Below are 12,805 nucleotides of genomic sequence, written 5' to 3'. Positions count from 1 at the left end.
TCTTCAGGAATCGGCAATAGCTTAGGACTTCAGGGAAAAAGGAACCCCTAGCCCCCCTGAACACTTTCTTGACCTGGTGACCAGGTAACCAGAGTGACCACTGAAAAAAAAGATATTAACAATAGCAGAAAAGACATGGACGACACACAGAACTGAAACCTTAAAAGTACGTTTAAACAAAACGGTAACTTCATTAAGTGTACTTTGTGCAGGCATAAACACACGAATTTTTAAAGAGGGGGGATTTTTTCATAATTTGAATAAGAAGTCTTCAGAAATCGGCAACAACTTAGGACTTCAGGGAGAAGGTAGCCCCCCTGCCCCACTGAACACTTCCTTGACCTGGTTACCTGGTGACCAGGTAACCAGAGTGAACATTGAAAAAAAAGATATTAACAATAGGGGAAAAGACACGAACGAGACGCGGAATTGAAACCTTAAACGTACGTTTAAACAAAAGTGGTAACTCTATTAAGTGTACTTTGTGCAGGCATGCACACACGAGTTTTTTAAAGTGTTTTTTTTAACTTGAATAAGAAGTTTTCAGAAACTGGCAACAATTTAGGACTTCAGGGAGAAGGTAGCCCCCAAGCCCCCCAGAACACTTTCTTGGCATGGTTTGCTTTATATTAATTCATTAATCGAAACTTAATCTTGAAACATTTCCAATCAATGATTACAAGGATTTCGGGAAAAATATACTTTAAGACGACAGATTTTACGATTTAAGGATTTTCAGCTTAAAATCATTTGGGGCAAAACAAGTATAGTAGAACTATTATACACGAAAATAATTTAATCAGTGCCGTCAATTGTGGGGCAGGAGGCATTTACCTCCGGGAACTTTTTGTACCACTTCCTCTCAGATTCCGAGCAATACCTTTTTGAGAAATATTTTCATCGAAAAGTCCTTTCTTGATGTTTTAATTGAAAAATCTGACAAATTTGCCCCATCCTAAACTTTGACAAATACAACCCCCCCCCCCAAAAAAAAAACAACTCAGGAATGAGACAAGGCCAATTTTTTTTAATGCCAAAAATAACTATAACTGTTCTTATTGTGGTATACCTGGCTTTCGAAAATTGAAAGCAAATATATAACAAGAGCTAAGAGCTCATTTTGGCACTTGTGACGAGGCAAGAAGAGCTAAGAGCCAAGATCTCATAAGGTATGAGTTCTAACAAAATTCTAAGAACAAATAGATTGATCTAAAAGGAAAATCAGAGGCTTAATGCCGGTCAGGATTTAAAATAAGAGCTCTGAGTCACGATGTCCTTCTAAATTTCAAAATTTATTAAGATGTGATCACCCATGCGTAAGTATAAATACCTCATTTTTTCTAATTTTTTCTCTCCCTTTAGCCCCCCAGATGGTCAAATCTGGGAAAACGACTTTATCAAGTCAATTTGTGCAGGTCCCTGACACGCCTACCAATTTTCGTCGTCCTAGCACGTCCAGAAGCACCAAACTCGCCAAATCACTGAACGCCTCTCCCCAACTCCCCCAAAGAGAGCGAATCCAGTACGGTTACGTCAATCACGTATCAAGGACATTTGCTTATTCTATCCACCCAGCTTCATCCCGATTCCTCCAATCCCCAACTCCCCCCAATGTCAAAAGATCTGGTCGGGATTTGAAATAAGAGCTCTGAGACATGAATTCCTTCTAAATATCAAGTTTCATTAAGATCCGATCACCTATTCGTAAGATAAAAATACCCCAATTTTCACGTTTTCCAAGAATTCCGGTTTCTCCCTCCAACTCCCCCCTAATATCACAGGATCTGGTCCGAATTTAAAATTAGAGCTTTAAAGCACAAGATCCTTCTAAGTATCAAGTTTCATTAAGATCTGGTCACCCTTTCGTAAGTTACAAATACCTCATTTTTCCAAATTACCCCCCCCCCAACTCCACCAAAGAGAGCAGATCCGGTCCGGTTATGTCAGTCACGTATCTTAGACAGGTTTTTATTCTTCCCATCCAGTTTCACCCTGATCTCTCCGCTTTCAGTATTTTCTGAGATTTCCGCCCCCCCCCCCCCAATGACGCTGGATCCGGTTGAGATTTAAAATAAGAGATCTGAGTTACGAGGGCTTCTAAATATGAAGCTTCATGAAGATTCGATCACTCCTTCGTAAGTTAAAAATACGTCATCTTTCTAATTTTTCAGAATTACCCTCACCCCGATAGAGCGGATCCGTTCCAATTATGTAAATCACGTATCTAAGACTTCTGATTATTTTTCCCACCAAGTTTTGATCCCGATCCCTCCAATCTAAGCACTTTCCATGATTTTAGGCCCCCCCCCAAAAACTCCCCCCAATGTCACCACATCCGGTCGGGATTTAAAATAAGAGATTTGAGACACGATATCCTTCTAAATATCAAATTTCATTGAGATCTGATCACCCGTTCGTAAGTTAAGAATACCTCGTTTTTTTCTAATTTTTCAGAATCAACCCCCCCACACCCCAAATATCCCAAAGAGCGGATCCGTTCCGGTTATGTCAATCATATATATAGGACTTGTGCTTATTTTTCTCACCAAGTTTCATCCCGATCCCTCCACTCTAAGTGTTTTCCAAGATTTTAGGATTCCCCCTCCCCCCCAATGTCACCAGATCCGGTCGGGATTTAAAATAACAGCTCTGACGCACGATATCCTTTCAAACATCAAATTTCATTAAGATCTGATCAACCGTTCGTAAGTTAAAAATACTTACATTTTTTCTATTTTTTTCGAATTAACGGGCCCCCACTACTCCCAGAGAGTCAAATCGGGAAAACGACTATTTCTACTTTAATCTGGTCCGGTCCCTGATACGCCTGCCAAATTTCATTGTCCTAGCTTACCTAGAAGTGCCTAAAGTAGCAAAATCGGGACCGACAGACCGACAGAATTTGCGATTGCTATATGTCACTTGGTTAATACCAAGTGCCATAAAAACACAAAAATATAAAGCATAAAATTTTTAAAAAGCCAAAAAAATGAAATTAGTCTTCTTCTAGCTTACTTGGCTTTACATTACACTATACAATTAATATTAAATAAATGGTAATTCAAACTAGCAAACATCATCCCATTAGTAATTAAAAGAGCAAAAAGGAACATCAGTTATTGGAGTACCAAGGACAGTGAAAATGATTTCAGACTGTTTGATGAAAAACTCACACAGATATATATTTCTTGAAAATTAGGGAAAATGGAGAATTCAAATTTTAAAGTAAAATACCTCCATATACAGTTTTGCAGTTTTTGATAGTAGCAGGCGCTAATTAAAAAAAAAAAAAAACGGCTGGAAAATCGGCAAAAAATAAGCTACGATAGGCTACGAAAAAACAGCTTAGATAGGTTTACTTTTCCTCTAAAAGTGTAGTTGTTTTAGGAAATCAATATTATGCTTGAATTTTTACAGAAGGCCAGCGTTGTCAAATTTAACTGATTAGTTTTCCTTATTTATTTTCACGGTTCAACGAAGCTACACTGACGTAAACGCGACACCGCCCTAAAAATGTCCTAATTTGAAACAAATAGAAGAAAAAAAAAACTAGAAAAGTCATGTTTTCAGATATGAATAGACCTAACAAGGGTCCAGGGGAGAATAATGTTTTGTTTTGATGCTCTAATTACTTTAAAGATTTTAACAAATGAATAATTCAAATTCATGCTTCATTTTTTTTTTTTTTTTTTTTTTTTTAATCTATTTTTAGACCTTTCATAAGCATTGTACAAGGCGTTATAGACTTCACCACAAGCATTAAAAATCTTAAAATAATTCAACAGGAAGTTCTCTAACCATAAATGTGTTTAACATGAAAAATGAACAAAAACATTAAGTAATGACAACTATTAAGTGACGAGTCAAAAAAAAGTGTTACTTAAACTATCATTACTATAATGACCATAATTACCACAAGAAGAATAAAGGATTTTGTCTAAACTTTGTAGTTTAAAAAATTCGAAAAGAATTGGTCCCACTATTTACAACCACCAACTTATGAACAATTCTTGGTAACAAATTGTAGGTAAGGAGCGACGCGGCTCAATAGAAATCAAAATTAAAGAAAATAGAATTTTGATACCAATAGATATATCAAAAGAATTGACTTATTGTGCTAATTCCAAATATATAAGTTTCATTAACTCTAGTATTACCCATCAATGGCTATTTAGCCTTCAAAAATTTGCCTACTTTTTGAAAAAGGGGAGACATACCTCCTAAAAGTCAAAGAATTGACTTAAAAATCACACAAGCATCTGCCAATCGTGGAATTTTGTATTTTTTGCCAGAAGAAAGATTAAAATGCATGTTTCTTTTTTTTCAGGGGTGATTAAGCTCGTTCGAACGGAAATTAAAAGTTGCTGCGCCCTTGTTAAGTGACCAAAAAAATTTGAGCTAGGCCCCCTCAGACACACCTTTTTCACAAAATCTTCTGATCAACATTTTGAGATAACCATTTTGTTCAGCATAGTTGAAAGGCCAAATAATTATGGCTTTGGAGATGACATGAATCCCCACAGCCCCTGGTGAAAAGTCATTATTTTATAAAATTGGACCATTGTATACACATACTATTTGTTATTAGGAAGTATGCATGCATTTTTCGGGAGGGGGGGACATTTTTTGCTGGGGAGATTTTCTACCTGGAGTTTTCATTTGGAGGGAAGTTTCCAGGGGGTGAAATTTCCAGGGGAAGCTTTTTCAGGGGTGATTAAGCTCGTTCGAACGGAAATTAAAAGTTCCTGCGCCCTTGTTAAGTGATCAAAAAAATTTGAGCTAGGCCCCCTCAGACACACCTTTTTCACAAAACCTTCTGATCAACATTTTGAGATAACCATTTTGTTCAGCATAGTTGAAAGGCCAAATAATTATGGCTTTGGAGATGACATGAATCCCCACAGCCCCTGGTGAAAAATCATTATTTTATAAAATTGGACCATTGTATACATATACTATTTGATATTAGGAAGTATGCATGCATTTTTCGGGAGGGGGGGGGGAAATTTTTTGCTGGGGAGATTTTCTACCTGGAGTTTTTATTTGGAGGGAAGTTTCCAGGGGGTGAAATTTCCAGGGGAAGCTTTACACTGGGATAATTTTCCAAATTCCTATAGGAAATTCTTTTTATAGGTCCTGCTTTCTCTTTACCGACTCAATTTTACGCGTGGAGATGTTAAGGGTACTTGTCCGGGGAAAATTTTTACCAGGATTGAAATGTCTTGAAGCTATTTCCGTGGGGGGGATTTGTCTATGGAGATGGAGCTGGATTTCCTGGCATTATTCAAAAAACGATCAAAAATCCAAAAACATTTTTTTTTAAATGACAGTAAGGAGTAACATTAAAACTTAAAACGAACAGAGATTGTTACGCATATAAAGAGGATTGTCCCCTCCCAAACACCTCGTTTTTTACTCAAAAGCTTGAACCTTGTCCCGATTCTTTAAGAATGACTCCTGAAACACAAGGGTCGTTTAATCAGAATAATAAGAAGCATTTTTGAAAGTACAAAAAAAAACTTTAGCGCGAAGAGCGAGGTGTTGAGGAGGGGACACCCCCCCCCCTCATATACGGAATAATTTCTGCTCGTTTTAAGTTTTAATGTTGCTCCTTACTTTCAGTTGAAAAAAGTTGTTTTTTTTTCATTAAATTAATTTTACAGAACTGATGTGAATATGCAATCTAGAAAAATATGTACATTAAATTTTGTTTTGAGGCGGGATTTTGGTTTGTTTGTTTTTATTTTGTTGCTGTTGTTGTTTTTTTACTCTATTGACTCTTTTTGTCAGTCCCCCCCAAAAAAAACCTTTTCACAACCGATCTGCTGGATCCATGTGAGAATACTACTATCAGATTTTGACAACAGGAACAAGCTTGTTTTATGTCGGGTCCTTCAACTACTGAGCACATTTTCACGATTTAACAGGCAAGGAAAAAAATGACAGGAATTCAACAAAAAGCTTTCTTGCCTTTGTTGACTCCTTTACAACGTTCGACTCAGTGAACCAAGAAGCTCTTTCGCGGAGAGAAAGAGCGGAGAATCGACCGGCCTCTTTGAGAAATACTGCGGACTCTTCAAAGCTCAGCACCATGGATGGAAGAGCTACGTCCAAGTCAACCAGCCGGCGCATCCCGTTCTTCCAAATTACTACAGAAGTACGGCAAGGTGTGCAAAACATTATGACAAAGACCACTTGACATCTCAGCTTTGGGCTCAAGTTCAAAGATCGTGTCACTTGAGATGCTGATTTTCTGACGGCTTGGCCATTCGAACAGACTCCATGGTTCATTAGCTGGAAGCACTCCCAATCCTACGAAAATAGACTACAAAAGTAGATCTGCAGATAAACTGAAATAAAATTAAAACTATGGCTATAGATCCATTTCTCCAGTTAGCCCAGAAGCTGTCTTCACTAGCATCAAATCTGTCCAAAATGTCACTTACTCGGGATCCACAATTTCTTCGGATGGCTCGTTTCTCTCCAAGAAGAAAGTGAAGATATCCAAAGCGTCTTCTGCTATGGGCAGGTTGAGTCGTCACCTTTGGCAGAAAAGCAAATAATAGTCGTTCAACTAAACCGCGAATTTTCAACGCCTTCGTCGGTTCAATTATGCTTTACAGAGCTAAGATATCGCATAAATCAGCCACAAGACTAAAGGCAATCGATGTATTCCAGTCGGAGAGCCTGAGAAGGATCGAAGGTATACGATGGTTTGACTTTGTGAACAACGACATCTGTATCACACTAAGCAGTCTTATTTTCAACCCAAGCAGCCGACTGTACCTTACGATAGTTCAGATACCTACTTTGAATGCCTCAGCACTTACCCGCAAAGACGATCTTCGACTTGACCTTACGAAAGCCGGGTGGAAATGACCTTGCGGCCGACCGAAAAAACGGTAGTCCGTCGGCCTGTCCGAGTTCCTGGCGATGGCAAACATCAGACCAAGCAAAGCACAAATTGGTGCCAGGGACCGAAGCAAAAGGAAGCAGAAGTATCTCTCTATGCCGAGCAGTGCCCTGATGGAAATCTAAGTTCAAATATATCCATTTTTACCCTTTGTTAAGTTTCACTCTTTGTCACAGTTCCACTTTTTAAAACAAAAGAAAGCTTAAGCGTAAAGAGCGAGGCGTTGAGGAGGGGGCAACCCCTTTCATATACGAATAATTTCTATTAGTTTAAAGTTTCAATGCCGCTCCTTACTTGCAACTAAAAAAAAACTTGTTTTTTTTATTTAATATCTTGAATAACTTAAATGTATAAAAATCAATTTTTTAAAGAATCTACCCCAAACATCAAAATTTCGTTAATATTAGTTTTTTCTATCCACACATTTTTAAAAAATTAATGTAAATAATTAAAAAAGTTTACTATTTTTTTATTAATTTGTTACCAATTTTTACTAAAATATGTTTTACTAAAATATTATCTGCTTCATCTGACTAATATCTTGAATAAAGTCAGTCTTTTTTACATTTCAACTTAAAAGTAGGTACATTTTTTTTACGAATTCAACTCAAGCATCAAATTGTTCAAAAAATCAGTTTTTTCCATCAAAATAGTTTAGACTTTTCAAAATCTTTTTACTAATTTTTACCATTTTTTTACCAAATTTTTTAACCAAATTCCAGCCGCCGTATCTGACTAATATTTCGGTAATGAAATAATCAGTCTTTGATACATTGACCTTTAACTTGCATGTATAACAACCATTTTTTAAAGAATTTAACCAGAGATTCAACATTTTTTCAACATTTTATTTTTCAATAGTTTGGAGTTTATTTTCAAAATTAACGTCAACGAAGTAATAAAATTTCACCTAGTTGCTTACCAACTTTTACCGAAACCTTAACGGTCGTATCTGACCACCATCTTGGATAAAGAAATAGCTAGTCTTTTTCACATCTAGTCTTAACTTAAATGTATAACATCATTCTTTTTATGAAGTTAACCAACAACTTGGTAATTTTCTCAATGTTAATTTTCCCAACCAAAATAGTTTGGAATTTATTTTCAAAATTAACGTAGGCGAAGTAAAAAATCTTTACTGAAAGTAGTTGTAGTTCAATTTAATCTATTGAAATTAATTATAATTAAACAAGCATTTTTGAAAAAAAAATGTTTCAATAATTTAACAGGAAGCGCTTCAACCATAAATGTAGCAACTATAAGGATAGATCAGGCGATAATAAGTGACGAAAATCAAACTAGAGATCATCATCAACCATAATAATACCCATCATTAATCAAGATAATGAATTCCGTTTTGACGTACCTAATAAAACATGGCATAAGGAAATAATCAGCCTTATTCGTTTCAACTATTGACTCTTGAACTAAAAGGCACAGTATAATGCAGGAAATGGACAATTTCATCGCCTCAGAACTGTACCCTTTTTGAAAGAAAGAGATAATGTATGTTCATGATGTCAGTATTATATCGTCAAGCCCGAAAAGGAAAGGACAAGTCTTATTTTTTTTTAGGTTTATCGGGTACCTGGATAAATCTGGGGAAGGTAAGCAGGAAAGGTGTGTGAAAGCACAGGACGGTTGGCCCCCAGCCCCCTATTGCAATTCCTGGCTGAAGGGCCATGAAGCGGAGATTAGCACCGCCGGTTTGGACCTTAAGGGTCTAGTGCCGTCTTACTTACTTATCGTATCAACATTTTGACAGAAGAGTTCCGACGCTTCGAACTAGACTTATCAGGAGTTTCAGATACTCATATCTCAGGGGTGGGAAAAAATGGGTGAAGTTAGGTAACATAGGATTAATTTATTCAGGCAAGAATGGTGGGGTGCAAAGGCAGGGATAGGGCTTATGATCAATAAGGAAGCTACTAAGTCGTTTTAGGTAGGGAACGAGCAATATTAGAATGCTAATTGCTCGTTGCTAAGACTAGGATTTACCAGGAGCGAATCTAGGGGGGATTAACAGGGATACATCCTCCCCCCCCCCAAAAAAAAAAAAAAATGGGGAAATTTGTCCGGTAGGGCCAAGATTATTATAGATCTTGAGTAATACGAAAGGACTGTAAATCCATTCTTGATGATAATAAGAACTGAGTTATTTATTCATTTTATAAAATAAAATTTAAAACAGAACTGTCTTAAGAGCTAACCAGATTTATTATAGTTTTAGACCAATTTATATCGAGTAATGTATGCTCAACAAGTAGGTGATGTGTGACGATCTTCACATTGTGTGATGTGTGACGAACCACGAACCTTGGTTGGAATGGGAAGCAATTAAAATAGTTAAGGGGGCAAGATTTTGATGGAGCTTCGTCTATGTGCGGCCAGTTTCAAGATTGTGTTGCTATACTCCGTGAAATTTCCCCCCATGCAGTTTATGTTCACTGTGCAAGTCACTTCTTAAACTTAGCCCTGTGTGATTTGTGCGAAATACCTATTATAAGAAATTGTCTATGAACTTTTAAAGAAGTAATTAATTTCTTTGTAATTTCACCTAATGTTGAGTAATTTTTCCAACAAATTGTTCAAGAACGTAATCTTATCACAGGGACAAAAAGAATAAGATTAAACAATATTTTTGAGACTAGACGGGCGGAGCAGTTAAAAGCAATCATCAAACAGTTCGTGGTAACGAACTGTAGTAAGGAGCGACCCGGCTCAATAGTAACCAAAACTCTAAAAAATTGAATTTTGATATCAATAGCTACATCAAAAGAATCGCATTTTAATGCTGATTTTAAATATATAAGTTTCATCAAGTTTAGTCTTACCCATCAAAAGTTACGAGCCTGATAAAATTTGCCTTATTTAGGAAAATAAGGGAAAACATCCCCTAAAAGTCGTAGGATCTTAACGAAAATGACACCATCAGATTCAGCGTATCAGAGAACCCTACTGAAGAAGTTTCAAGCTCCTATCTAGAAAAATGTGGAATTTTGTATTTTTTGCCCGAAGACAAATCATGGGTGCATGTTTATTTATTTTTTTTTTTTTTTTTTTTTTTTTTTTTTTTTTATTTTTTTTTTTTTCCAGGGGTCATCGTATCGACCAAGTGGTCCTAGAATGTCGCAAGAGGGCTCATTCTAACGGAAATGAAAAGTTCTAGTGCCCTTTTTAAGTGACCAAAAAAATTGGAGGGCATCTAGGCCCCCTCCCATGCTCATTTTTTCCCAAAGTCAACGGATCAAAATTTTGAGATAGCCATTTTGTTCAGCATAGTCGAAAACCATAATAACTATGTCTTTGGGGATGACTTACTCCCCCACAATCCCTGGGGGAGGGGCTGCAAGTTACAAACTTTGACCAGTGTTTACATATAGTAATGGTTATTGGGAAGTGTACAGATCATGGGGATTTTATTTTGTTTGTGGTGGGGCTGAGGAGAGGGGGCTATGTTGGAGGATCTTTCCTTGGAGGAATCTGTCATGGGGGAAGAAAAATTCAATGACAAGGGCGCAGGATTCTCTAGCATTACTATAAGAAAACAATGAAAAATAAACATGAAAAGGTTTTCTCAAATGAAAGGAAGAAGTAGCATTGGAACTTAAAACGAACAGAGATTATTACGCATATGAGGGGTTCTAAAAATACTTTAGCATAAAGCGCAAGGTATTTAGGAGGAGATAAATACCTTGCTCTTTATGCTAAAGTATTTTTAGTAATTTCAACTATTTATTCTACGGCCTTTCTGATTCAGGGGTCATTCTTAAAGAACTGGGACAAAACTTACGATTTAGTGTAAAGAGCGAGGTATTAACGAGGGTACAAACCCCCTCGTATACATAATAAAAATATAAGGTTATGAAAGTTTGTTACGTAAGTTAATTCTTAAGTTACGTATATTTTTTACTAATAAAAACGTTCGTTAAAAATTAAAATTTCTAGTTGCCTTTTTAAGTAACCGAAAAATTGGAGGGCAACTAGGCCTCCTTCTCCACCCCTTATTTCTCAAAATCGTCTGATCAAAACTAAGAGAAAGCCATTTAGCCAAAAAAAGAATTAATATACAAATTTCATTTTAATAATTTATGTGCGGAGAGCCAAAACCAAACATGCATTAATTCAAAAACGTTCAGAAATTAAATAAAAAAAAACTAATTTTTTTAGCTGAAAGTAAGGAGCGACATTAAAACTTAAAACGAACAGAAATTACTCCCTATATGAAATGAGTTATACCTCGATGAAATGAGGTATGAAATGAGTTATCCGCAATACCTCGCTCTTTACGCTAAAGTTTGACTCTTTGCCACAATTCTACTTTTTAAAACAATTAAAAGCTTTAGCGTAAAGAGCGAGGGAGATACTAACCCAAACAAAAGAAGGCGGCTTGATTTCATTTTATAATTACATATTTAGTATTGTCTCGACAAAGAATGTACCTTATATTCTTAAAACTTTCTTTTTTCTTTTTAAACAGTACTACCATCCTTCAGTCAAAATATTCATCCCCCTCCGAAATTTATCGCCGGATTCATCCCTGGGATTGACTAAATTATGCAGGGTATCAGTCATAGTAGTATATGCCCCTGTATATGCCCCTGTGTGATCGGGATGAAACTTGGTGGGAAAAATATGCAGTAGTCCTAGATACTTGATTGACATAACCGGAACAGATCTGCTCTGTTTGGGGGGGAGAGGGTTATAGGGGGGGGGGTTAATTCAGAAAATTAGAAAAAATGAGGTATTTTTAACTTACGAAGGAGTGATCGGATTGTAATGAAATTTGAAGTTTGGAAGAATATTATGTCTCAGAGCTCTTATTTCAAATCCCGACCAGAACTTTTGACATTGGGAAAGTTGGAGGGGGAAACCGGAAATCTTGGAAAACGCTTATAAATGTCGTAGATACGTGATTGACGTAACCGGACTGGATCCGCTCTCTTTGGTGGAGTTTGGTGGTTGGGTTCAGTGCTTTTTCGAGTTTGGTGCTTCTGGACGTGCTAGGACGATGAAAATTGGTAGGCGTGTCAGGGAGCTGCACAAATTGACTTGATATAGTCGTTATCCCCGATTCGACCATCTGGGGGGCTGAAGGGAGAGGAAAAATCAGAAAAATTGAGGTATCTTTAAGTTACGAGTGGGTGATCGGACCTTAATGAATTTTGATATTTAGAAGGACCTCGTGACTCAGAGCTCTTATTTTAAATCCTGACCGGCATTAAGCCTTTGATTTTTCCTTTTGAATCAATCTATTGACTCCTAGAATTTTGCTAGAGCTCATACCACATGAGCTCTTGGCTCTTCCGACCTCGTCCCAAGTGCCATATGAGCTCTTAGCTCATGTTGAAGTCAGTGATGGCGTCTTAAGGAAGAGTTTAGAAACGCAGGTAGGAATGTTAGTGAAAATGTTTTATGTTTCATAGAGAGGATGATATGCATGTATCGGAATTATTTGAGTGATATATAATACGAAAAAAAAATAAATGTAAAGAAAGTGAATAGAGCACTAAAATACGAGTTAAGGAGGTGTGAAGTGGAGGACATGGATAAAATGACTGAAGTTCTAGAAGATGCAGCCAAGTAGCATAATACTAGAATATAGAGGTATCTTAATAAATTTAGAGGAAATATTCAATCTAGACTCGTCTCAGTTAAAGATAAGAACGGAGCCACAATTAGAGCTATGGAAAGAGTTAGAGAGATAAACAGAACATTTCGAGAATGTGCTAAACCGTGAAAGATTTACCGGAAAAGATAAAAGAAAAATAGAATAAATTTGTAACAGTTTGGATGTGAAGCAAGATTTATTTTGTGAGGAAGAATTAGCGAAAAGAATAAAGAAAATTTTAAGAGAAAAACGGTGTGGTTTCAGGAAGAGGAGAGGATGTG

At 36.7% G+C, this 12,805-nt stretch overlaps 1 protein-coding gene across 2 annotated transcripts in view; it reads right to left on the bottom strand.

Moving 5' to 3' along the window:
• Positions 1 to 12,805, bottom strand: part of LOC136040391 (transmembrane protein 184B-like) — a 103,053-nt gene that overhangs the window by 53,158 nt on the left and 37,090 nt on the right. The window lies entirely within an intron of this gene.

This window comes from Artemia franciscana, chromosome 20, assembly GCF_032884065.1.
Source record: "Artemia franciscana chromosome 20, ASM3288406v1, whole genome shotgun sequence".
Taxonomy (NCBI): Eukaryota; Metazoa; Arthropoda; class Branchiopoda; order Anostraca; family Artemiidae; genus Artemia; species Artemia franciscana.
Note: the sequence above shows the minus strand (reverse complement) of the source record. Positions and strands in the feature narration are given on the sequence as shown.